Source organism: Mirounga angustirostris, unplaced genomic scaffold (genome assembly GCF_029215605.1).
Source record: "Mirounga angustirostris isolate CCGP_5_RB_7025 unplaced genomic scaffold, mMirAng1.0.hap1 SCAF_10, whole genome shotgun sequence".
NCBI lineage: Eukaryota > Metazoa > Chordata > Mammalia > Carnivora > Phocidae > Mirounga > Mirounga angustirostris.
The window spans coordinates 41,323,660-41,348,755 of record NW_026991718.1 but is presented as its reverse complement, the minus strand read 5'-3'; positions in this window follow the sequence as shown (position 1 = coordinate 41,348,755).

Here is a 25,096-nt window from a genome sequence, read left to right as displayed (position 1 = left end):
GCTCGATATGAAATGGTGCCAGGACAGTAAGGAATTACCTTCCCCTGCATCATGTTTTCTATTGCTCCACATACCCTTGCACCCTACTTTTGTCATTCTCGCTTGCACCTTCCAAACATCATTTGTACAGTAATCCTTCTCTTCTCCTCGATCTGTAGTGATCGTGGGTTAATACACAAACATGGGAACAAAAGGATCTAATGAGGGACTAAGTAATTATTATAAAAATAGGAAGAAACTATTACTAAGTGGGAAAACTAAAGAGTAGTAAGATTACCACTTATTGAGTATCTCTTATGTGCAGAATACTTTAAATCTAGGGTTTGTCATTTTTTTAATGACCCTGCAAGAGAAAAACTATTTACATTAGACATTTTATGAAAATTCAGGTCAGATAAATACAACTGACAAGGTCATGAAGCTAATGTTGGTAGAATGGGGTTCAAAACTAGGGGTTTTGTGCCCGTAGACAGTGTCCTTTCTGCCCAAGGTTTCAGAGATCAGGGAAGGCTTCTCTGAGGATGTAGTTTTGGTGTTTAGCTAAGGAATTCAGAAGAAAAACCACCACAGAAAAAGAGACCTTCCAATCTGAGAAAATAATATGAGCAAAGGGGCATATATTACATATCACAACCCAAGTGCCCAAATCATAAGGCTCAGGCTTTTCCTGTTGCTGACTGCTCCACTACGAGCAATATATTTCGAGGAAAAAATATTGGCCTAAATTAAGCAGTAGACCTTATCTTGCCAAAAAAGAATAAAGAATGGCTTACTACCACCTGCTGATTTCTTAAACTTTTGCTCAGTGTTTATTTTTATTTTCCTAATAATTCAAGCACATTTACAAAAATGGAACCCACTTATGTAACCTTTAAAAGAGATTATGTTACCTTTGAAATAATCAACTTTCTCTCTAGTTTAGAATTGCTCTGTAAAATGGACACTGACCTGATGGACCAGGGGAAAGAAAGAGTATGTTGTTCTGGAAATGCCAAGGTCACTGCTGGGTAGACATTCACATGCTGATGAATGATCTGTAGATTGCTGAGCTGGGAATGTCTTAGAATTGTCGATGGTTGAATAAATGAATAAATAACAAGAGTCAGAGGCAATGATTCAGAAAAAAATGGAGCTGGGGAGAATGTATTAGGACAAGTATGGAATTAAACAAGGGGGAAATGGATGGAAAAAAAAGGAGAAAGAGGAATTCCTGGCAAAACCATTCTTTGCTTAAAAGTTTACTTACTGTGTTATTTTTTAATTGATTTTGATTTATTTTTGAAGTGGGAGAATATTTGTCTTTTGTAAAGTGTTTCCTATCATGAGATGACATAGAAAGTACTCTGACTTTCTCTCCTTTGATACCTTGTGTTTTAATGTCATTATCTTAGTGGACCTGTTGATATGCAAATCCACCTCCATAAAACATAATAGTTAATTAGCATCTAACACATGGAATTATATTATTTTTATCAGATAAAGTCTAGCCACTTGTATACCCTCAGAGCTCAGAAGAGGGTAAGCTGTGATGAGTGGTAGTGTGGTGGGGTAAGAGAAGTCTCATGAGAACAGACAAAGGTTTGCAGATGTAAAAGTTCCTGGTGGGAAGGAAGATCTACAAAGTCAGCAAGCTGCACAAAAGTTTGAAGTGTCTGGGAATGGAATAACTGGACTTAAGGAGAATGTGTGAGGCATCCCTCCATGTGCTGTTCACATCAGTTTGGGTACAAAGCTTTGTATAAAGAAATAATATAAGTTAAAAAGAGAAAAGGAAGAGGGAGGGGGAAAAATATAAAGTCCTTCATGTTGTTGCTTCTAGTAATTCTGTAACTACTAACTATTAGGTGCTTGCTTTGGACACATCTCTAGCACTCATCATCTCACTTTTTTCACTTGGAAAATTGCAATGTGATATTTTATATAAAGCAGAGTCCTGGAATGGTTGATTCTCAATTTTCTAACTTTCTGAAAATTATGAGAGAGCATGATATGATTGAATAAGCAGAAAAATGAATTAGACGTGAGGGAGATAGGAGTGTGAATCTTGTCTCTGACTTTCTGATTGAATTAATCAGGGGAAGTTATTTAGATATGTTGGGATATTTTGACTCTATTAAGAAGTGACTCAGCTACTACAGAAGACGAGAGATTGGACATAAGAAGGGAGCCAGAGCTTAAAGTTAGTATCTAAGGATACTGTTTTAAAATAACCTTTGACTAAATAAAACTTACTTTTACTTTTTACACCTTCTGACACTAATTTTCTCAATTTTTATCTATTTAGAACCTCCAGTTTGACAAATGACAGCATTGTCTTTCTGGCCTCCTCCTCTTCTGCCCTTTTTTTTTTTTTCCTGAATTTAAGTAATTTTGGTTCTCTCCTATTATCCTGGAAATTCAGATGGATAAACTTGCAATAGAATATCCTTTTTAAGAAGATGTAATAGAACTGTTTTATAACAAAATGCCAGAACCACCAATTGTGCATTGCCTTTCTAAATAATTCTAACCCCATACTGCCTAATCCACTTGTTCCTGGTACATGGAGTCTTGTGGATTCTACCATGAACAAGTCCCAGCAGGCTTACAAAAGCAAGATAGAACACCAGGAAATGTTCTGATCCATGATTCTCACCACATTTTGGCCCAGTCCTGTCCCTATTACCACCATGGCTAATAACTAATACTTGCATAATTTCATCCCTGAAATTTCAAGCAATAGCTGTCTTTGATTCCCTTAACTTCAGCCACCCAAGTTCTCTATGATTAGAACTAGTTTTCTTTTTTTTTTTTTTAAGTGTAATTGACAAACAATGTTACATCAATTTCAGGTGTACAAAATAGTGATTTGAAAAGTCTATATGTTATACTATGCTTACCACAAGTGTAGCTACCATCAGTCACCATAAAATGCTATTAAAATACCATTGGCTATATTCCCTATGCTGCATCTTTCATCCCCATGACTTATTAATTCCATAATTGAAGCCTATACTTCCCATTCCCCATCACCCATTTTGCTTTCATCTCCATATCCCCCTCCCTTCTGACAATCATTAGTTTGTTGTCTGTATTTATGGGTCAGTTTCTGCTTTTGTTTGTTTGTTTGTTCATTTTGTTTTGTAGATTCCACATTCAAGTGAAATCATGTGGTATGTGTCTTTCTCTGTCTGACTTATTTCACTCAGCATAGTACCCTCCAGGTCCATCCATGTTGTCACAAATGGCAAGATCTTATTCTTTTTTATCACTAATATTCCATCACATATATACATATAGTCTTCGGAAAAATGTCTATTCAGGTCCCCTGACCACTTTCTATTTGGATTATTTCAGGGTGTTTTGGTATTGGGTAATATAAGTTCTTTATATATATTTTTGGAAATGAACCCTTTATCAGATATATCATTTGCAAACATCTTCTTCCCATTCAGTAGGTTGCCTTTTTGTTTTGTTAACGGTTTCCTCTGTTGAGCAAAAGCTTTTTATTTTGGTGTGGTCCCAATAGTTTATTTTTGCTTTTGTTTCCTGTTTTTGATGATGATGAATGATAAACATAAGGCTGATACCGTAAGAAGATCTAATCATTGAGACTTGGTAGTTCAGGCAAAGTTTGGGGGGAATTAATCCTAGAGGAAATGAAGAATAGTGAAGGATCTAAAAGGAAGGGACAAAGCAAGTATACATTTTACAAAAATCTCTCTTGGAACCATGAAAAAGATCAGTTGAACATGGGGAGAAGTAGGTTTTTTAAAAAAAGCAAAGAGACCAGTTATATGGCTTTTGAACTAATGCAAATGAAGAATTAATACAATGCTATATTGGGGTAGTGAGAAGGGAAAGAAAAGACTAACCAAGACACACTGAAGTGGTAGAATTGACATGAATTAGAGTCTAAATATGAGACATGATGGAGAAAAATAAGCTAAGGATAAGCCCCAGGTTTCTGGATAGATATACTTGGTAAATAGGAAAAAAATGCAGATTTGAACAAAATATAAGTTTACTTTTATGTGTAAGGAATGAATTGTTTCTGTGGGTAACAGAAAAAGTCGATGGCATTATAGGAACTAAGAGTGAAAAGGGTTACAGGATGGAGGAGTTAGTTTCATAGTTTATGCATCTGAGATATTGCAAGGAGGTCAAGTAAGTTGAGGACTCAACATCCCATATTACATTTCTGTTTATATCAACATTTACCCTTCTTTGAACATTTAGTATAACTTGTTGCTTACATAATGGGACAAAGCAGAACCTTCTAAGATAATGCCATGAGATCTATTTTCACAAACCAGCTTCTTTCTAAATAAAGCTGTCAGCAACAGATTGCAAGTTTTGGGGGCACCTGGGTGGCTCAGTCATTAAGCGTCTGCCTTCGGCTCAGGTCATGATCCCAGGGTCCTGGGATCGAGCCCCGCATCAGACTCCCTGCCCCGCGGGAAGCCTGCTTCTCCCTCTCCCACTCCCCCTGCTTGTGTTCCCTCTCTCGCTGTGTCTCTCTCTGTCAAATAAATAAATAAAATCTTTAAAAAAAAATTGCAAGTTTTGTATTAATTTATATTTTCAATAGTTGCTGAAGAAAAAAGAAACTGGCCTTCTATCAGTGTTTCTTCTGTCTTCCAGCTCAAAATGTATGTATATGTGTGTGTGTGTGTGTGTGTGTATATATATATATATGTATGTAGCTTATTCATTCAATCATTTGTTCATTCAATTACAAAAGTTAGTAATAAACTGTTAGCAACTCTAGGAGGCATGTATGGTCAGGTCTTGAATGGTATTCTTCAATTCCAAGGAGGTGTATTCTTCCATGTGTCCTATAATACCAGACTAGGCTGGTAACCATGTTTTAGTCTTAGTTCTTTGCTTGGCTCAACCATACTCTACCATCCCTAGTATCCTGTCCTAAACCCAATCTACTTCCTGGGTTCATGTTGAAAATGAGGTGAAAATTTTAGCACCCCACCAATATCAAATGTGTTATTGGGGAATAACTGGATAACTGTTCTTTGAAACTGGATTCTTCAGGGAGATATACTGCTCTGTACCAAGCTTTTACTAATACCTGTACTGAGTCTAAGTTATTATTGGTATAAACTTTGAGTCCATCCTCTTTAAAGCACACAGTTTTGTCCAGTAATAATTCTTTCAACCTTTGGATTCCTCCAAAACCCTTTTGCTTAAATCTTTGCCAAATTGTCTTCATAATTATCATAGCCTACAACTTAGAATCCCTCTAAGATATCTCTGTATCTAGAAAACAATTGAGCTCCCAGAATGTTTCTGTGACAGAAAAATTCAAATTGTTCTCAATATCCATCCAACCTTTCTTCCCTAATAATAGGACGTGTTAGCTAATGCCTGGCCCCCGAAGACAAAGACACCATTTTTAAGGCTCCCTTGAGTTTGATGTAGCCTTGTGAATACCTTCTGACCCATTAAATGGAAATGGAAGGATTTTGTGGCAACTCTCAGAAACCTTCTTTAAAAGAGATCTGGCGGGCGCCTGGGTGGCTCAGTTGGTTAAGCGACTGCCTTCGGCTCAGGTCATGATCCTGGAGTCTCAGGATCGAGTCCCACATTGGGCTCCCTGCTCAGCAGGGGGTCTGCTTCTCCCTCTGCCCTCTTCCTTCTCGTGCTCTCTGTCTCTCATTCTCTCTCTCTCAAATAAATAAATAAAATCTTAAAAAAAAAAAGAGAGAGATCTGGCAAATCTACTTTTTTCTTCGTCATTATCTTGACCCTGCTACCTGGAATGTAGTTGCTGCCTTCTTGGCATATAAAGGTGAAGACAACATGCTGGAGTTAGTAGAGCAGTGAGCTGACAAGAATTTTGTTCTTTAACAGCTTTGTGGTACAGAACTGCTATCTGAAACCTAAATGCTTTACTGCTTTATTTAATTTATATGAGAAGAAACAAACTGTGGTAGTATATTTATTGTGCTACTTACTAGGTATTTTGTTGTAATCAGTTCTATTACAATACCCTTTGTGCTGATGCAACTATTTTCCTCTCTCTATAAATACATCATGGCATAAATCTATGACAGTTTCATCCTAGAGCCCTAAATCAACAGTATATTTTAAAATATTATGTAAAGGGCGCCTGGGTGGCTCAGTTGGTTAAGCGACTGCCTTCAGCTCAGGTCATGATCCTGGAGTCCCGGGATCGAGTCCCACGTCGGGCTCCCTGCTCAGCAGGGAGTCTGCTTCTCTCTCTGACCCTCCCCCCTCTCATGCTCTCTCTCTCTATATCTCATTCTCTCTCTCAAATAAATAAATAAAATCTTTAAAAAAATAAAATAAAATAAAATATTATGTAAAATGCATGACAAATTCAGACATAATAGGATTACCCCATCTAAACACAAATTGGTTATCAACAAACATACAAAAGTTTAAGTAAATACAATAATAAGCAAGTTGTTGACTATCAAATGATTTTTGGAATTCCAAAACCTTAAGATTTCTTGAAAAATTTTTTCATAGTAACATTTAATCTAATGATCAATGTGTTTTTAATTTTAAAAGAATAAAGCCTTCCCATATCAAAGTGATTTTAATATATGAACTTCATATTTGACATAAAATTACTTTGAATAATACATTAAAACTAAAATAATTATAGCATCTACAATAATTCAACTTATTTATAGAAGTCTGGAGAAAACAAAATAATACAAAATAGAACGAATAGACTATTCAGAAAGCTCTCTTCCTCTCCTTTTCTCCTTTGCTCTCAATTTTCCTATGGGCATATAAGTATGGTTTACATCTATATATATGACACATTTTTAGCATTCTAGTTTTTATTTAGTAGATGAGATATTCCATTTTTACTTTTGCGGAGCTGTAACCAAAGCTTTGCCTGCAAACTACTGGAGGCAGTAAGAATTATCTTTGAGAGATTAGTAATTTTAGACCTTTGGAATGGCCTTAAAAAATAGAATTGCCCCATCTCCCAAGGTTCTTATCAGTTAACTTGCCAACCAGAAGAAATTTGCATTTAGGAGAAAAAGTAAAAATATTTTCCAGTTGAAATACTAGGAAAGTGAAAGGAAGGATAGGATTTGTGGAGAACAAGAGAAAAAGTTGCATCACACATGCTGGCTTCATGGACACGTGACTCCTGTAGTTCCACAGAGCCCTGTGCTGGGGGGCCGGTGGGGCGCAGCAGGGGGACAGAGAGGCAGGGACTTCTGCTTGCTTAAAGACTTGCAGTTGCCTTTTTGAACCAGGAGACTCACAGTTTCCTTTTTTCACTGAGCCCTACAAACTATGTAGTCAGTTATGTATGAGGAATATGGACGTGTGTCTGTTTGCTTCATGGAATTTAGTAACATGCTATCTTATCATGGAAAACCATATACCTAACATAGTTTTTTGACAAGTAGAGACAATAATAAAAGAAGGTTGTTTTTTAAACTTTGTTAAGTTTTTGTTTACTTTTTTTTTAACACTTTAGTTCAAGGTAATTGAACCTGAACAGTTTGTGTGATTTAAAAGGAATCACTAAAATTACAGAATTTAATCACATCAAGGAGCCACAGGGAGAAACTGAATTTTGGCTCTTTCCCATTCTTTTTTATTTTGCAAACCAAATGATGTCCCAAGGGCAAAGATGCTCTTAGTGATTTTTATAAAATACCATATATTAACTCAGAAATTGCTTAGTATTAGCTCTTTGTTTAGGATTATATTTTCAGAAATTTCAAATAAAATTGTAACAATTATAATAGGGAAATATATATGAATATACATACACGCACATAGATGCATACACATACAAAATGCAGTGGGTGAAAGAATGTTTGTTTTTAGAAAATGTTAATTTTTAGCCTAAACAGTAATTATAATGGCAAGTATGATCACCTACAATATACAACAACAAGACATTTTATTAAACCTGTCAACAAATTTTGTGAAAAATGCTCAATAAAAGGAAGGTAAGTTTCCTATAATAGCCCATAAGTAAACAAACCTTAAACTAATAGATTTAATATTCACTATCAAATAACCAACGACCCTTCCTGCTTCCATATATTCTGTAAGAACCGTGAATTATGAAAGAAAACCAGAATTCTGGAATTTCAATGAATTGCCATTAGAAAAGTATACAAAAATGGCTCATATATTAATAAAATAAAATAGATGTACAGTCCCCATCACTATTAACAAAACCACAAGGTGACTGGGAATGAATTAAAAAAAATTATTCTAGTGTTTCCCAATATAAGCTTAGCATTAGTTCTTAAAAGGAATTGTGACTTTTTTTCCTGAAACCATGACTTCACTGAGGGAGAATAAATAACTCCAGTGACCATTTAAAAAAAATAACAACAATCCAAATAGCAACATGAATAACAACGCAACATCATTTAGTTACTTGTCCCAACATGATACATGTTTGGAAGACAATATCTGTGCCTCTAGGATCACATAAATCTAGTGGGGAGGAAGGAGATCCAGACCTGAAAAGTTAACCTTTTATCTAACAATCAGGCAGAAGAGAATCCACAAGCAGATTTGGTGTTAAAAATCTTCCCCATGCTCATTATCAACCGTCCTCTTTCTAGGATTGACCTCTAGTCAATATATCCTTACTCTTTACTTGCTTTGTTTCTATATACTTTTACTAAGTTTCCTTGTGGTTTTTAAGTTTCAATATCTTTATTATACACAAGTATTCAACTTCATCCTCCTGTCCTCAGCCATGTATCAAAGCCACAACTCCATTTTGGAGTCAGGAAGGTTCATTTTCACAAGAGATCAAATCTCTTCTTTTTAGCAACCTGTTGTCTGTAGGGTTGTGGAGGAAACTGGAATCTGGCATGCTTATGCATTAACTTTTAAACAATCGCTCTGTTATTGTTTCAGCAATGTCCTCTGTGCTGCCTGATGCCCAAGACCCCACTGAGTCTGCAGTTAGTTCTGTAGGCACCTGGAATGAGTTTTCCACTTGTAAAAGCTGTTACTGTTCCTCTATTTCTACAAAAATATTTGGTCTGTTGTCCATGGCTATATCTCCTTTTTGTTTGTTTTGGTTTCATGTTTGTTGTTTGTTTTATTTGAGGAGGGTTATTTTGTTCCATTTTATTGCCTCTGATGTCATAGTAGGGTGAATGCAGGTGGTTACTTCACTATGTTTAAGTTGTCATTGTCAAGCTTCACCCTGATTTTACCCATTTGTCAACCTAAGTCAGTGATCTCATACTCTTGCACTCTTCCTGGCACAGAAAAGAAATATAATCCATGCAGTTGGTCATTCTACTGATGATCTCACTCTCTTCCTTCCTCCCTTTCTCTCTCCCTCTCTCTTTCTCCCTCACTACCCCCAATCTAAAGAATGTTATCTGATTCTAGATTATTTTTTTTCTTTAGTTCTGCCATTCCTGATCTTGTGTTAATTAGATATACCAATATCATCATGATTATCACAATTACCATTTTCAGATTCATCATCATCATTATGTTCACATTATCAACACTCCAACATATTTAGGACATATCAAGTTAACCTTACTGTTTACCATGCACAGGTAAGTGCATTCTACCAGAACCTCGCAAAAACACAATGAGGTACATATAGTTATCACAGCCATTTTTCACATGAGAAAACTAAGGCAGGAAAGCTGAAATAAAGTTTCCAAGGTTACATAATTAGAAAGTGGGAGTATTTGTGCATGAACCTGGGTCTGCTTGGATATTATATTCTGTTCTTAAAATATATTTTGTTATTGCAATAAGAATAAAGTTATTTTGACAGGAATAAAATACATCAATTGCTTTTGATAGGAATAAAATACGTCAATTTAATTCTTTAGAGTTTTTGCATCTCTGGAGATCAGAATTTCCTTCATAAAAGAGAAGTGGTAGAGGAATTTCACTTGGCTCAAAACTATCACATATATTCATTAATCTTACATAAACATTGCCTTAAAATAGATTTTAAATTAGGATAAACTTGAAGGTAAGCTTCCCAAATTAGTTCTATCTGGCTTTATGGCTGCATGTATTTATTTTATAGTTCTCATGGTATACACATGAAGACACCTAAAACAACATTTGAATATCAATGAAAGCAGCGTAATCAGCAGTCTGTTCTTGCAGTGGGAGAGATAAGTTGAAAAGATGGCAGTGTGTGGTTAAAGTAATAACCATATAACAGACTACCTGTAGTTACAACGTTACAGGGATCAGTGAGGATTTTGTTCTCTCTCTTTTGATTATTATATAATAGACTCAATATCTATCTGGGAGTTAGCGTCTCACAACACCACATGTAAATTGATTATCCTGTCAAGGGATCTGAATATGACATTTTATGAGAAACAGTAGAAAGAAAATTGGCTTTTAAACATAGAACTTAAGCAAGCAAATAGGATTATGTCTGTTTTCTACAACTTTTTAAATATAGTCATGAAAAGACTGTGGTTTGCCTAGACAGTAGAAACACAACCAACAGGTTGACTTGGCAGATACATTTGGGGTAAAACCAAGAACAACTGACTAACATGAAGAGATTTCCAAAAATCAAAGTTATCTCTCTGTGACAAAGTATCAAGTTGAGCCTGCATGGTCATTTGTTATAGATATTTGAGTATGGATTCCTCCTTTAGGTGGATGAATATTATAGAGATTCTCTGAGGCTTCGCAAACTAAGATTCCATGATTTTATTAGCTCACCGCTCTCATAGCATACCAAGGGCGAGCCACCATTACAACGCTGGGACCTTGGCTCCTGTAGCAGCTCTAGGTGCTGGGAGAATAGCAGAAGGAGACGTGAGTGGAATCTGCAGGGTCTGAAACACAGCGTGTTTCAGGGTAAGTCTGAAGGTCAGACATGCCCTGAAAGTGAAATGACCAAAATCAGTTTAAACCCTTTTTCTGTGCTCAATTCTCAGCTACGTTTGTGCGCCTAGTGCACTGTCTGTAGGCAGGCTCTTTTGCTCAGCGTGTGCTTACGTCCTGGCAAATTGTTCCTTTCTTTTAAAGCTGCAGCCACTGTCAAGAATCAAAGTCCATTTGCATGGTGTGGTGCTTGCACGTTGTAGTTTATTGGACAATAAGCCTCGCTGACACATCCATTTGAAATCTTAATCCAGGCGCTTTTGCAGCATTTCTACATTATGACAATGGGTCTTAAGGAAGGAATTTTATTTGATCATGATTTTAAATTTATCACTCATTACTTTGGATAAGTGAATGGAGCATTAATTTGAATCAAATAATAAAACTATCCTCAAGGTTGTGAAAGTTTTGACACTTCCAGAATAAAACATTTCTATTATTAATAAAACATTACTCTATTATTTTCTCCAAAGCTGGATCTCTGCCCAGAATATATATTAACTGTCTCCAGCACTGTAGTGTTTAAGAATGAATGTTGCTTAAGGGGGAAAAAAATTGATCACTTACTATAAATATGCAAAAAAAAAAAAAAGCAGTTAACTTCCAGATTCTAGGGAGGGGAGTGTTAATTAATAAGTAATAATTCTGGGCAGCAAAGTAAATATTTGGACTAAAACTTTCAAAAGCATGCACTTAAAAATAAAAAGCACCTGGCAATGACACCTAGAATATGACTGATGTGTTAATGAAGAATGAAATATAAACTATGCTATTTATTTATTTTTTTAAGATTTTATTTATTTATTTATTTATTTATTTATTTATTTATTTATTTATTTGAGAGTGAGCAAGAGAGAAACAGCATGAGAGGGGAGAGGGTCAGAGGGAGAAGCAGGCTCCCCGCTGAGCCAGGAGCCCAATGTGGGACTCGATCCCAGGACTCTGGGATCATGACCTAAGCCGAAGGCAGTCGCTTAACCAACTGAGCCACCCAGGAGCCCTGAACTATGCTATTTAAAGTAAAATATTTTCGGGCGCCTGGGTGGCTCAGTTGGTTAAGCGACTGCCTTCGGCTCAGGTCATGATTCCAAGGTCCTGGGATCAAGTCCCCCATCGGGCTCCCTGCTCTGTGGGGAGCCTGCTTCTCCCTCTCCCACTCCCCCTGCTTGTGTTCCTTCTCTCGCTGTGTCTCTCTCTGTCAAATAAATAAATAAAATCTTTAAAAAAATAAAATAAAATAAAATAAAGTAAAATATTTTCTAAGTAGTGGGTTTAGGGTAGAGAACAGGATAAGGTAGAATTAAGAAAGTGGCAAAACAAATGAAATCTCTTCCAAAAATGTTCAAATATAAGACAAAAATCTAGTTTGAATATGTCTATGTATGTTGAACCTGACCTTGTTGAATTGTACTAAAATTGCAGAGCTCCACGTCTTGGATTAACTTTAAAGGACACAGTAATAAAAGATAGTGGAAGTGGGGTGGCCTTTACAATGCACTGAGTTCCCATAGGTGGAAACAAAACCGATGATCATAGGGGAAGGGTGAAAAAAAAGAGAGAAGGAGGCAAACCATAAGAGACTCTCAACTCTAGAGAACAGACTGAGGGTTGCTGGAGGGAGGTGGGTGGGGGATGGGCTAGATGAGTGATGGGTGTTAAGGGGTGCACTTGTTGGGATGAGCACTGGGTATTATTATATGTAAGTGATCAATCACTAAATTCTACTCCTGTAACCAATATTACACTATATGTTAACCAACTAGAATTTAAATAAAAACTTAAAAAAAGAGAAAGAAAAGAATGTGTATTCTACAGTTGTTGGGCATAGTGTTATATAAATGTTAAGTTAAATTGGTTGCTCAAAATCTAGTCTATTACTGATTTTTACATTTGTTCTATCAATTACTGAGAAAGAAGTGTTAAAATCACCTGTAACTGTGAGTTTGTCTATAAATTTTGTGACGCCAAAAAAAAAAAAATACAAAAAAAAAGAAAATAGTTCACTGAGTTCAAATTCATCATTCTTTAGGTAAGAAAAATGAAGGCAAGATGTACAATTAACTTGCTGTAGTTCATATAGATAGAGGCAGAGATCCCAGTGCTCTGGTAATCTCCCTCTAGCCCACTGTCACCCTGCCATTGTCTCAACATCATTGATTCTCATCCTTCCTCACACTTTCAAAACCTGGAAGGCATGTAATACGCTGTCATTAATATTAACAGTAACAGTAACTGGATGTGTCTGTGCATGTTTGTCTGTCGCAGGCAGGGGTAGAGCACTGTGGAGGAGGGGAGAGGGGCTAGGCACTTTGAAAATATCTAAAGAAATCTTAATATCCCTGCAGACAAGCCTCCCTTACTTCCTCTCCTGCCTCCCCCAAAAGCCCTTCTACCCTCACAATGAGAATTATTTTCTAGAATCCAATGCATATTCACATAATATACTGATTATATAGACCATTGTTAATCTCCTAGAGATCCACTTCACTCTGTTTCAGAATCACATATAATCAGCTGCAAGAGAATATGGAAAATTAATTGAGCCTCCGGTACAATGTAATGAAGAGCCCCCCCCACCCAACAACTTTCTAGGCTATTGAATTCAGCCATTCTGTTGTTTATCTGACTGATTTTGTTTCCTGTTTTACAGAGCAAGTTGTCATTTGAATGACTTGTCCAAGTATTGGTTATTCTGGAGACCCAGGCTTGGGGTATAATCTTAGTAGTTGGTAACAAAGTCTCAATCCTCCCTTGTGAAGAATGACATAATACAAATAGGCCACTTGTCCAGATACCTGAGTTATCTCCAAGCTAACTCCTAACTAGGAACATGGTAAAATGTGCCAATCTCCTACACATGTAGGTTTCCAGTTATTACAACTGAAATGTTTTATCTGATGCACATATCTGTCTAAATCACAATAATTTCCACAAGTTTGTATTACTTTAAGAAAAATATTCCTCTAAATAACTGAATCTTCAGTTGTTCACACCAGTTTCTATGTTATAAAATAGAAGCATTTGTCCAGTGTATGTTAATATGATCATTAAAGCAGAAAAACAAGCTCAAAGTAAAATTATTACAGAATTGTGAACTGTAAATATTTTACAGACAGAAGAAGCAAGTTATGGGAACTCTAGAACCAGACAGAACTGGGATTTAATTTTTAGATCTTTAATGATTATATGGCTTTAGGCTTTACCCTCATTCTCAGTTTCCTCTTCTGTAAAATAATGGCAATAAAGTATCTGTATCGTAGGGGTCCAAGGACAAAAGGAGTTATAATTTATGTACTGAAAATATGTGGGGGTTTTTGGTATCTTGTTATCCAGAGTAAATACTATGTAAGCAAAGTACACACAATTATATATTCTGTTCGCCATGTTAGAAGAGTTCCAATGAATTAAATTATGTCTAGCATGTCCTAGAAAGATAATCAATTCCACATCTTCCAAATGGTCATTCAGGCAGTGCTTTTAGAACCTGGCATGCACACGCATGTATATGTCTTAGCATGTGCATATTTTTTAAGCCCTAAAGTTCTAACATCTCTAAGTTTCAATATTACCACTTCATTTGTGCTATTTTTTTCTCACATTGATTATAAAGATTATTGGGAACCAGATAGCATAATGATCCCTTTGATATTCACCAGCCATTCTCTCTTATTTATTGAACGTGAATTTTCCATTTTTAGTGTAACATTTTTTCCCCATCTTACAGCATGTCTTAAGTAAATCATCCAGTATCTATCTACTCAGGAGTATTATAAGGTGTTGGTAAGCCATTATCTGGTAAATTGGATCCATGTAAATAATATAGTACAATCATTCAGGCCAACACAGTGAGCTTTTTGCTCAAATGATCTGGATAATTACCTTAGCTATTTTTTTCCCATGTAAATAGATTTTGTGTGACTTAGAGAAAGTCTTTTTGAGTTCCCACTTTTAGTGCTAAAAAAAAAACAAACAAACAGAAAATCATGAATATATGGAGAGGTCTATGAGGTAGTTCTCCACATAGTTCATACAACATAATGGACTAACTGAGAAATGAGGCCAAGACTGACCATTTAATCAGAATAGAGGTTTGTTGAACAATGTCCAGATGCACATGATATGGCCCTATTCCATTAGGGAATCAGAATGAAAATGCTAGAGTTAACTATAGACTGTCCAGAAATATCCACAAGTGCATGTTTTATCATGTAATTGTTAAATGCACTAACATTTAAAATAGCCTTCATTTATCATGCAGTAGAAGTCTGAAGCAGGTAAAATAATATGTTTAGAGAATGTATTTTGAGAACACTAAAAAAAAAAAATGTTCCCTTCATCTAGAGTGGGTCTTTCTAAAAAACAAAACAAAACAAAACCCTGTAGTATCAGCTACCTTCCCTCACAATCCAACCAAAAACAAAAAAAACCTGTAGTATCAGCTACCTTCCCTCACATCCCAACCAAAAACAATGTCTTTCTATTGGTCTTAAAATAGACTAAAATCTTTAACATGCTTTAGTAGATTTCAGTCTAATTTGGTCCCTGGCTTTCTCTCCAGCCTTATCTCTCACCTTTTCTTCCCTCTCAAAACTCCAAATAACATTCTCTCAATCACTTGTAATAAATGTGTTCCCTCTTGGGGGTGGGCGTGTCCTGTTTCTATCCTGACTGCTTTGCTCTTTGCCCAGTTAACTCCTATTCCTCAGTCTCGGTCAAGTGTTACTTCCTCAGGGAAGTCTTCCCTCAACTCCCATTCATGTTTCCAGAGCATCATGAAACTTTCTTGTAACTTTACATTTTTGTATGATTATTTTGTTACTGCCCATTTTCCTTACTAGACCATAAGATCCATGCCTCTTTTTGGCCCCCAGTAGCCTAGTTTATAGTGCCTGGTATAAAGTGAGTGCTCGATAAAACTAGTTGAACACATTATGTTAAGTATAATATAGAAAAAAGCCATGCTCCAAAGACCACATATTTTATAATTCTATTCATAAGAAATGTCTGGAAAAGGCAAATCTATAGAGAAAGTAGATTAATGGTTGTCTAGGCTGAAAGTGGGACTGGGGGTTAACTGTAAAATGGAATGAGGATTTTTCTGGAACAATGGTAATGTTCTAAACCAGGGTGATGGGGAAGGTTGCACAACTCAGTAAATTTGCTAAAAGTCACTGAATTATACATTTAAAATTTTATGGTATATGAATTATACCTCAATAAAGATTTTTTTCTAAATGGGCAGTGTGGTCCTGCTTTCCCATTAGTCATGATGTAATCCCATTTTAGAAAAGCTTAATTTGTGTCCACCTGTAAGGAACATGTCAGTATTCTTTGTGATTCTCTTAGGTCTTTTTATTGTTTCTGTGTGCCTCTTCACAGCTTCTCTGGGTCTTTGCCTTAATAGCTTATATCTAAGACTTTATCTGGACGACTACCCTGGACTACTGGAACTGCTCTGTTCACCTGGTGAGAGCTCAGAGAGCCAGAGGTTTTATGGTTCCCAGGGTGGACCTTAGCCAATTACTGACTGGTAGCTGAGGATGGAAACAGAGCTTCCGTCCCTCCACTGGGGACATACTCTGGGCTGTAACTTATGTTCCAATAAGGCTGAAGCTACCTTTCTAGGGTCTTTGTCAGGAAATGAACCCTTCTTAGCAAGTTTCCCTTTCCTGCTTCCTGGACTAAACGTTTACCCAGTTCAATGAGCTCTTCTTTAAATTCTTTGCACATCAACACTCGTCTTAGAGTCTGTGTCTGACAGAACCCTGTCCAAAACATTGATCTTCCAGGAATATGTGCTTTAAAGATTTGAAGTTCCAAAAATAAGGTAAAGCAATTTATTATTATCCTTACACCTCATATTTCCTTATAAGTCCCAGACTTCTTCACATATTCTTTCCTCTGCTGGAGATATCCTGAAATGTTCTTCCTACTTCTCTTCTCTTAGATACCATTGAGATCCAAGTGAGGCATTATCTTCACCCAAGGAGCCTTCCCCGTATCTTCCAACATGGATCCAGGGTCTCACTTTTTGATACCATAACCTCTGTGCTTTCATTTCCATAGCATTGAATGCACTTTTTTTTTAAAGATTTTTTTTTTAAGATTTTATTTATTTATTTGAGAGAGAAAGAATGAGAGAGAGCACATGAAAGGGGGGAGGGTCAGAGGGAGAAGCAGACTCCCTGCCGAGCAGGGAGCCCGATGCGGGACTCCATCCAGAGATTCCAGGATCATGACCTGAGCCGAAGGCAGTCGCTTAACCAACTGAGCCACCCAGGCGCCCGCATTTAATGCACTTTAAGGACATTTCCTCTTCATTGTTGATCTCTTTCTCAACTGTGTAAATCTAAGTGCAGAGATTTTATCTTTATCACACTGTAGTGCCTAGTACAATGCCTGACATATACTAGGTATACAATTAATACTTACTGATTCAAAATAATTTAGCAACGTGGGGCACCTGGGTGGCTCAGTGGTTAAGCGTCTGCCTTCGGCTCAGGTCATGATCCCAGAGTCCTGGGATCGAGCCCCGCATCGGGCTCCCTGCTCAGCGGGAGGCCTGCTTCTCCCTCTCCCACTCCGCCTGCTTGTGTTCCCTCTCTCACTGTCTCTCTTTCTGTCAAATAAATAAAATCTTAAAAAAATAATAATAATAATTAAGCAATGTATACTTGTTAATATGAAATGCTATTTAATATATAAATATACTTCCAGAAATTTGTAAAGCCATTTATATATGTATATAAATACATACATAAATTATATATTATACCATTGTCTATTACTTGCATGCATTTATTTAAAAATAAAATAATGGGATGGCATTTATGACATAATATAACTTTATACAATAATTTTTCTCAAGTTAATAGCTACTACAATGTAAGAAAGAAGTTGTTATAAGAAGAAAGAAATTCAGTGACTGAGTTTAAGAATTTATGAGCTTTACAAATTGCCAGAATGTTGTTGTTGTTCAGATTGATTGTTGATATTGTCTGTTCAGGGATAAACAAGGCTATCTTCAGGATCAGTTATATCCTGAAATGCAAGGAACTGTCTTCCCAGCTTACTCATAGGGCTGACTTCATAAACCACATTTAGTTATTATTAAAAATATATAAATGAATAAAATCACTTTTTAAAAGTTTCAGATAATTGCTGTAACTCAGCAAATTGAAATCCTGAAGGATGACAGTCATTCTTTACTGGCTGAAAATCTTATCATGGCTCTAGAATAGCTATATAGATATTGTTTTTCATTCTCCAAGGTTGGCAGTGGATATAGGACAGTTCATTTGCTATATATATTGAAAGATATGTGTGTATTTGCTACTGTGTGCATGTATGTGTGGTATCATCAACTTTAAAATATTTAAGATTATTGGTAATTTGATGAGTCTAAATTTGTTGCCATGAGTAGTCATTATTTTGCTCTATTTCTATTATTTTTGGTCATCATCAGGCTGTAAGAAGCTAACATAAAATCACAAGATGCCATAAAGCTGAGAGCTGGAATAGAATGACCCTAGAGTGCCAAGAACTGACTTAAAGCAAAATCTCCAGGGTTCACTTGGGCAGATTGTGCCTAAAAAATGCCATTCTAGTGAAATACTCTCCTTCAGAACATTTCAGCTGAGACATATATGATTTCAGCAGCTAAATATTTTTATTTTCCACTTTGGACTGTCAATTCACAAATGTCACATTTCCAACACCACTGAACTCTGAAAACAATAATAATTTTTAAAAAGGCAGGAAGTGGGGAGGCGCCTGGGGGGTACAGTCCTTTGGGCAGCTGATTTTTGGTTTCAGCTCAGGTCTTGATCTCAGGGTGAGGGGATCGAGCCCTGAGTCAGGCTCCATGCTCAGCATGGAGTCTGCTTGGGATTCTCTCTCTTCTTCTCCTTCTGCCCCCCACCCCCCCGCTCTCTCTCTTTCTCTAAAATAAATAAAAATAAATCTTTTTTAAAAAGGCAGAGGGAAAGAATTTATCATTTCTACTTGGCAGAGTAATAGATACAGATCTCAGGTGGTTGGCCTAGAAGATTTTCCCTTGGGTGTCCACTGTGGTGTAAGAAAGTAATCAACACACCCCCAAATGGAAGTTGTCATTTTCTTCTTTCCTTCCTTTTCCTCCTTTCTTCTTCATTCCTCTCATTTATCTTTCTCTTTGTTCTCTTCTGGATTTTTTTTTTTCTTCTCTTTCACTTTTTCTTCTTCTGGTCCAATTATTTCTTCATGTGGTTTCTCTTTTTCTCCTTTTTAAATATTTGTATTCTTTCTCTTTCTCATGCTTCCAGTCTTCCTCCCTCCTGTTTCCCTCCCTCTCTCCTCTCCTTCTTCTCCTTCTTCTCCTCCTCCTTCTTCACTCTGTACAATTAGGAAAATGTTTCCAGCGCAGCAGACTAAGATTTGAGAAAGGATATTATCTTATAGATCAACAACCATTTCAGTTTAGAAAGTTTAAAATAAAAAACATTCTGTTCAGAGAAAGTGAGAGCTATGGAACATTAAACAGCACGTAACTTATTGCTGATTTGGTACTTTACTGAAATACCAGTGAATCTAATTAATGCAGTTGATTCAATAGGCCATTGGTTCTCAACACAAACCACTTTACGCTTAAAAATATATAAGCTTTAGTCTCATGTCAGATCTTTAGAGTTAAAATATTTAGGGTAGAGCCTAAGTCATGAATAGTTTTTTAAAAAGTCTATGGATGGTTGTAATGTACATTCCTTATTTTAAAATGATTAGCTTTATACCCTATGTCAGGTAAATCAAGTAGAAAAACACACAACATTTCTCCATGTTTCATTTCAATAATTAAGGGATCAAGGACACAACCAATAGCCATTCTAAGACTAAGTAGACTGAAAAACTTCCTGATTGATTTCCCTTGTCTGACTCATCTGGAGATGAACCCAACTCAGCCTAATAAAGAGAGAAACCCTTGGGACAACTGGACTTCCTTCTTCTCCCTCTCCCTGCCCCTTCCTCTACTTCCTCCTCTCTAACTAACTGTATCCCATTTTAAGGAAATCATTACTTATCTGGAACACCTGTTAACTCTGTATAACTTGTTGGCAGTGGATTAAATGAGTCCATTCATCGCAGCATGGCTTCTTAAAGTATTTCTCAAACTGTGATATACAGACAGATCACCGGAGGATTTTGTTCAAATGCAGATTAGGAGTCAGTAAGTCTGAACTGGGGCGTGGGTGAAGTCCCTGGACCACTTTTTGAGTAGCAGAGGTCTGTAGTATTCATCTATGGTTTGCCCCCTCCTTTATTTACCTACTAGGTTAAAACTGTTGCATTCCATGGAAGGTCATTTCTGAACAGTTATCATATGTTTCATGTTCTGTCATCTGTTAGAAATTATAAAGAGATATAATAAGGCATGGCCTATGCTCTTATAATTAAGTTGGAGAAGGAAACTCTAAATATTAACTTGGTGCCACATGACTGACTAGGGCAATGAAGATGAGAAGGTGAAATAGCTCATTTATGTTAATGTAAAGGAGTCAGCAAAAAGCAACATATGACTGGCCATTCAGTGGTACAGACTATCAGTGGAATAAAGGTCTGGAGTGGGAAGAAAATATACTAAATGTGGAGGTGGGCAATCAAGGATAGACAGAAGAGATCATGGCTAAGAAAACAGGAATAACATTTCAAAATGAAGAAAGATGAAAAACACTATCCCTGGACTTGTGGTTGCTTCCCCTACTCCACAGTGAAGTCTTTGACTGCAGAGAAAATGCCTGTGCTTTTCAATATTTGCTATTTGCATAGCTAGCAAATAACAGGGGGATAATAAACCAAATGAATTCAGAAAAGATAAAATAGCTAGAACTATTAATTAGATTAAGAGATATATTCATACGGAAATACAATGAAATGACCAAATATGAACTGAGATGATAAGAATAACATTTTAGGGCAAATCTGATTAATCTCTCTATCTACCTAGCTATCTATCTACCTGTCTACCTGTCTTTATTTGTATTTTTAAAATATCTATTTATTTATTTTAGAGAGAGAGAGACCGTGAATGGGGGGAGGAGCAGAGGGAGAGAATCTCAAGCGGACTCCGTGTTAAGTATGGAGCCCAACATGGGGCTCAATCTCATCACCCAGAGAGCATGACTTGACCCGAAACCAAGAGTTGGATGCTTAACCGACTGAGCCACTCAGGCAGCCCTATATATGTATTTTTAAGAAAGGAATAAAAAGGAAAGAGTCCCGAATATTTAGTAAGACTGAAGGGCTTAAGTTTAGGAGCATCTAATCCATGGACATAAAATGAATAAATCGTAGATGAAGAGATATTGTAATCTGAATATAAAAGCCAAAATTTATAGAGTGATTGTCTCAGAGGAGCTCACATAATTAAGATAATAAAGATGTTCAAAACAAAATTAAGTTTAATTGATTTTATCTAGAAATAAAAATGATGTTGGGTAGTACTTTCTGATTGGGAAACGAGTACTGGGAAAGTACTACCAAAATTTTATCCACCACACCCTCCTCTCACTACACACACACACACACACACACACATTCTCTTTCTCTCCTCATTCTCTCTCTCTGTCTCTTTCTCAGTTTTGAATAATTTGGCCATATTATAGCATTCATTAAAAATAGATTTCTGAGCCAATTAATAATGGATTTCTAGGTAATTTAGAACTGATTATTGACTTTTTAGAAACTAGGTAATTCACTTCAAATGGTTAAATCGATTTTCTTACTCAGGGACAGCTGACTCATGGTAAGCACACATAACATGAAGTTGGCATTCTATATTCACCTGCCTTTCAGTAGTGGTACATGCCATTGAGAAACTGATTCAGTTTTCTCTTATAATAAGGTAAAAATACTTTGCATCTTGCCACATGTTTGTGTGCTGAGGACTCATTTTGTCCAATGTTCTGGAAAATCTCCCATTATATGATGGAGTGTTAAAAATGATTTAAGCATGAGAATCCCAACCATGCTGGCTGTTATTTTAGATTTTATTTAATCATTTACTTTAGAGAGAGAGGGGGAGAGAGAGAGAGAGAGTGTGTGTGTGTGTGTGTGTGTGTGTGGTGGGGAGGGGCAGGGGCAGAGGGAGAAAGAGAGAGAATCTCAAATAGACTCCATGCTGAGCATAGAGTCCCACATGGGGCTGGATCTCACAACCCTGAGATCATGACCTGAGCTGAAACCAAGAGTCAGATGTTAAACCGACTGAGCCACACAGGCCTCCCATGCTGGCTATATTTTAAAACATATAAATGATTGCTTGCAGAAAGAAACAGAAAGGCATGGTTAAATTATTTGACTTACTTATTTCAGGAATATTACAGATGCAGATATATTTTAAGGAGGGATAATATATCTCTTCTACCGTAACTCAGTTCTAGGGTGGAAATTAAAAAGTTAAGTGTTAGTAATGACATTTTATGATAAGATCTGATTGTTTGTTAGAAGTTCCAAATGACCTTTAATATTTGATTTTAAGATCCCCTCAGATACTTCAGCTACTTCATTTTGAAAATCCATTTCTAGATTTTTCATGTTTATCTAATTGGTTTTTTTTCTAATTACTTTTGAGTTATTCAAACTCAATGAGCAAACAGCATAACATCTTGTTAAAATGAAATCTAAAGAATCTTTTATAACTGCACAAATTACTGATCTGCAAGCTGGTTCATGATTTTTTTTTAACACAATATTGAAGAGTGTTGTGTGGCTGGTTTACATTTTGGTGAACTTAGAACACATATCTTCCAAATAAGCCAAGGCTAATGGTTTGCCAAGCTGCTGATTTGGCCTAGAAGTTTTATAAGTTCCATCAATTTCAGTAAACAAGTATGCTGGTTACTGCTGCTTAGATATGATTTTAGGATTTTTACACAAATACTGCCAGAATGTTTTTTCTAAGCTGGGTAATACTTACATTTATGGAGATAACTGAACCTTAGAATTGGAGAGGAATATTAATTTTCCCCTCTATAACACTTTTATTATTTCCTTTTACATACATTATCTCAGATGTTCATAATTACTCTAGGATATTAAGCTAGTTAATTACTGTTCTGAGATTTTAGTTTGATTAATTCATATGTCCAACCTATTATTTATTTAGCAGATGTTTTGCCAAATTCTTACATGTGCCTGGGCATGTAATGCAAAAAAAAAAAAAAATGCACGTAATGCAAAAATGAGAGCAACAACAATAGTAATAACATAATTTCTTTTTAATAAAGAAATAAAAACAGTCCCCTACCCAGGATAATTTTGCAGCTTAATGAGAGAGACATATAGGTAATTAAACAATTTCTTATTTGATTAAGAAAATGTGTATCAGATGATGAGAAAGCATCTTTAAAAACCTGGGAGCAGGAGTGCCTGCGTAGCTCGGTCAGTTGAGCGTCTGCCTTCGGCTCAGGTCATGGTCTCTGGGTCCTGGGATCAAGCCCCATGTCGGGCTCCCTACTCAGCGGTGAGTCTGTTTCTCTCTCTCTTCCTCTGCCCCTCTGCCTTCTTTTGCTTGCTTTCTCATTCAAATAAATAAAATCTTTAAAACAAAACAAAAAACCTGGGAGCAAGGGGATCATGAATGCCATCCTTTAGGAGGCAAAATTTAGCTGAGTCTTGAGGTACCAATATCTTTAAATGTTAGTCCTCTTCCATTATTTTGTTTTTCTCTTTTGGGAAGTTCAACATTTTATATATTGCATTATTTTTACCTGCACTTTTGTTTATAATTCATGCTGAAATATTTGGCCACAATTTTTATTTTGCTCCATGACAATAGTATTATTGTGAGTTTTCTTTCCTGTGAAGTGGTACTTTTTTTATTTCCTCCTTTAGCCATCTTTTACTTTTACGTATGTGTTATTGCAAGTCTTCTTTTTTTTATTATTCATCAGTCAAATATTTCTTTCCAATATAATTTCTGTCCCATTGCTATTGATGTTCTCTCTGGGTTCATGTGACAGAGAAAGAAGATAAAAATGTCCAGCCCTTTCTTTTCTGCCTCCACAGAAACAGATTATTTCACTTGCATGCTGCCTCCAGGATGTTTAATTTAGTTTCCCCTAATTTTCTTTGTTGGGCAAATTCAACTGGAGAGGAAGAAAATGGCTCCATTTCCTGAGCGTTCACCCTAGATAGAATTACTACAAACAAGGAGAATAGGTTCTACACCTCTAGGCATATTCTTCATCTGCTATTATTTCCTGAATTTTGCAAACTCTAGGTGACCCAGTCCTGTAGTTTCTTGCCCACTGTTTACAAGTTCTACTTTCCACATAACAGAACATAATTCAACCAAGTGCTTTGCCATATCATGACAAGGATTCCTCCAGTTTCCAATAGCACGTTCCTAATTTCCATCACTTCCTTCACTAATATCACATTTAATGTCTCTATTTCTATCAACAGTCTCTTCAGTTTAATTTAGGCTCTTTATACCATGTACTTCAAAATTCTGTTTCTTTTGATGACTCAATTTCAAAACCATTTATACTATTTGATGTGTTTGTTGCAAAAACACGTTATTTTCCAGTACCAAAATCTGTATTAGTTTCAGCTGCTGCAGCGGTATACCATAATCTGGGTGGCTTAAAACAATGGAAGCTTATCCTCTCACATTTGGAATTTTATAGTAAGAAAATGAGAAACCATTACCGGTAGTTGTCAATGGGGATGGTAAAAGAGAATTAGGTCAGGAGGTATGTTGGTTTTAAGCATTTTGTCATATTTTGATTTTTGTCTGTATGTGCATGAATTGCTTTTGCATTATATAGATTGAAAACAAAAAATTGGAAAATTACATAAAATCAGTGACAGCCAAAAACAAACCCAAATGTACAGAAAATCAAATCATAACTTGTATTTAGTTATGCATACTATTTAACAACGGTAGTTGAGATGTATTAAACTGATGAGACCAGAGTGTAAGAAGCAAGTTTTTGAGAAAGAAGAATGAGAAGACAAGAGGAAAATGCTTCTAGACATATTTAATTGCCTTGGTACTCACTTCATGAGAGCTTCCCAAATACCCTCTGAAATATAGTATTTTACAAAGAGAAGACATTATGTCTCCATATAAATTTATGTCCCATTTGAAAATAATATATTCAGATTATAACTGAGCCAACCCACTCTGGCATTCCTCCTTGAGAGTCTATGGACTGAGTTGGAAAAGCAGTGAGATTTATAGACAGTCTTTAGACTTCAACTGTAT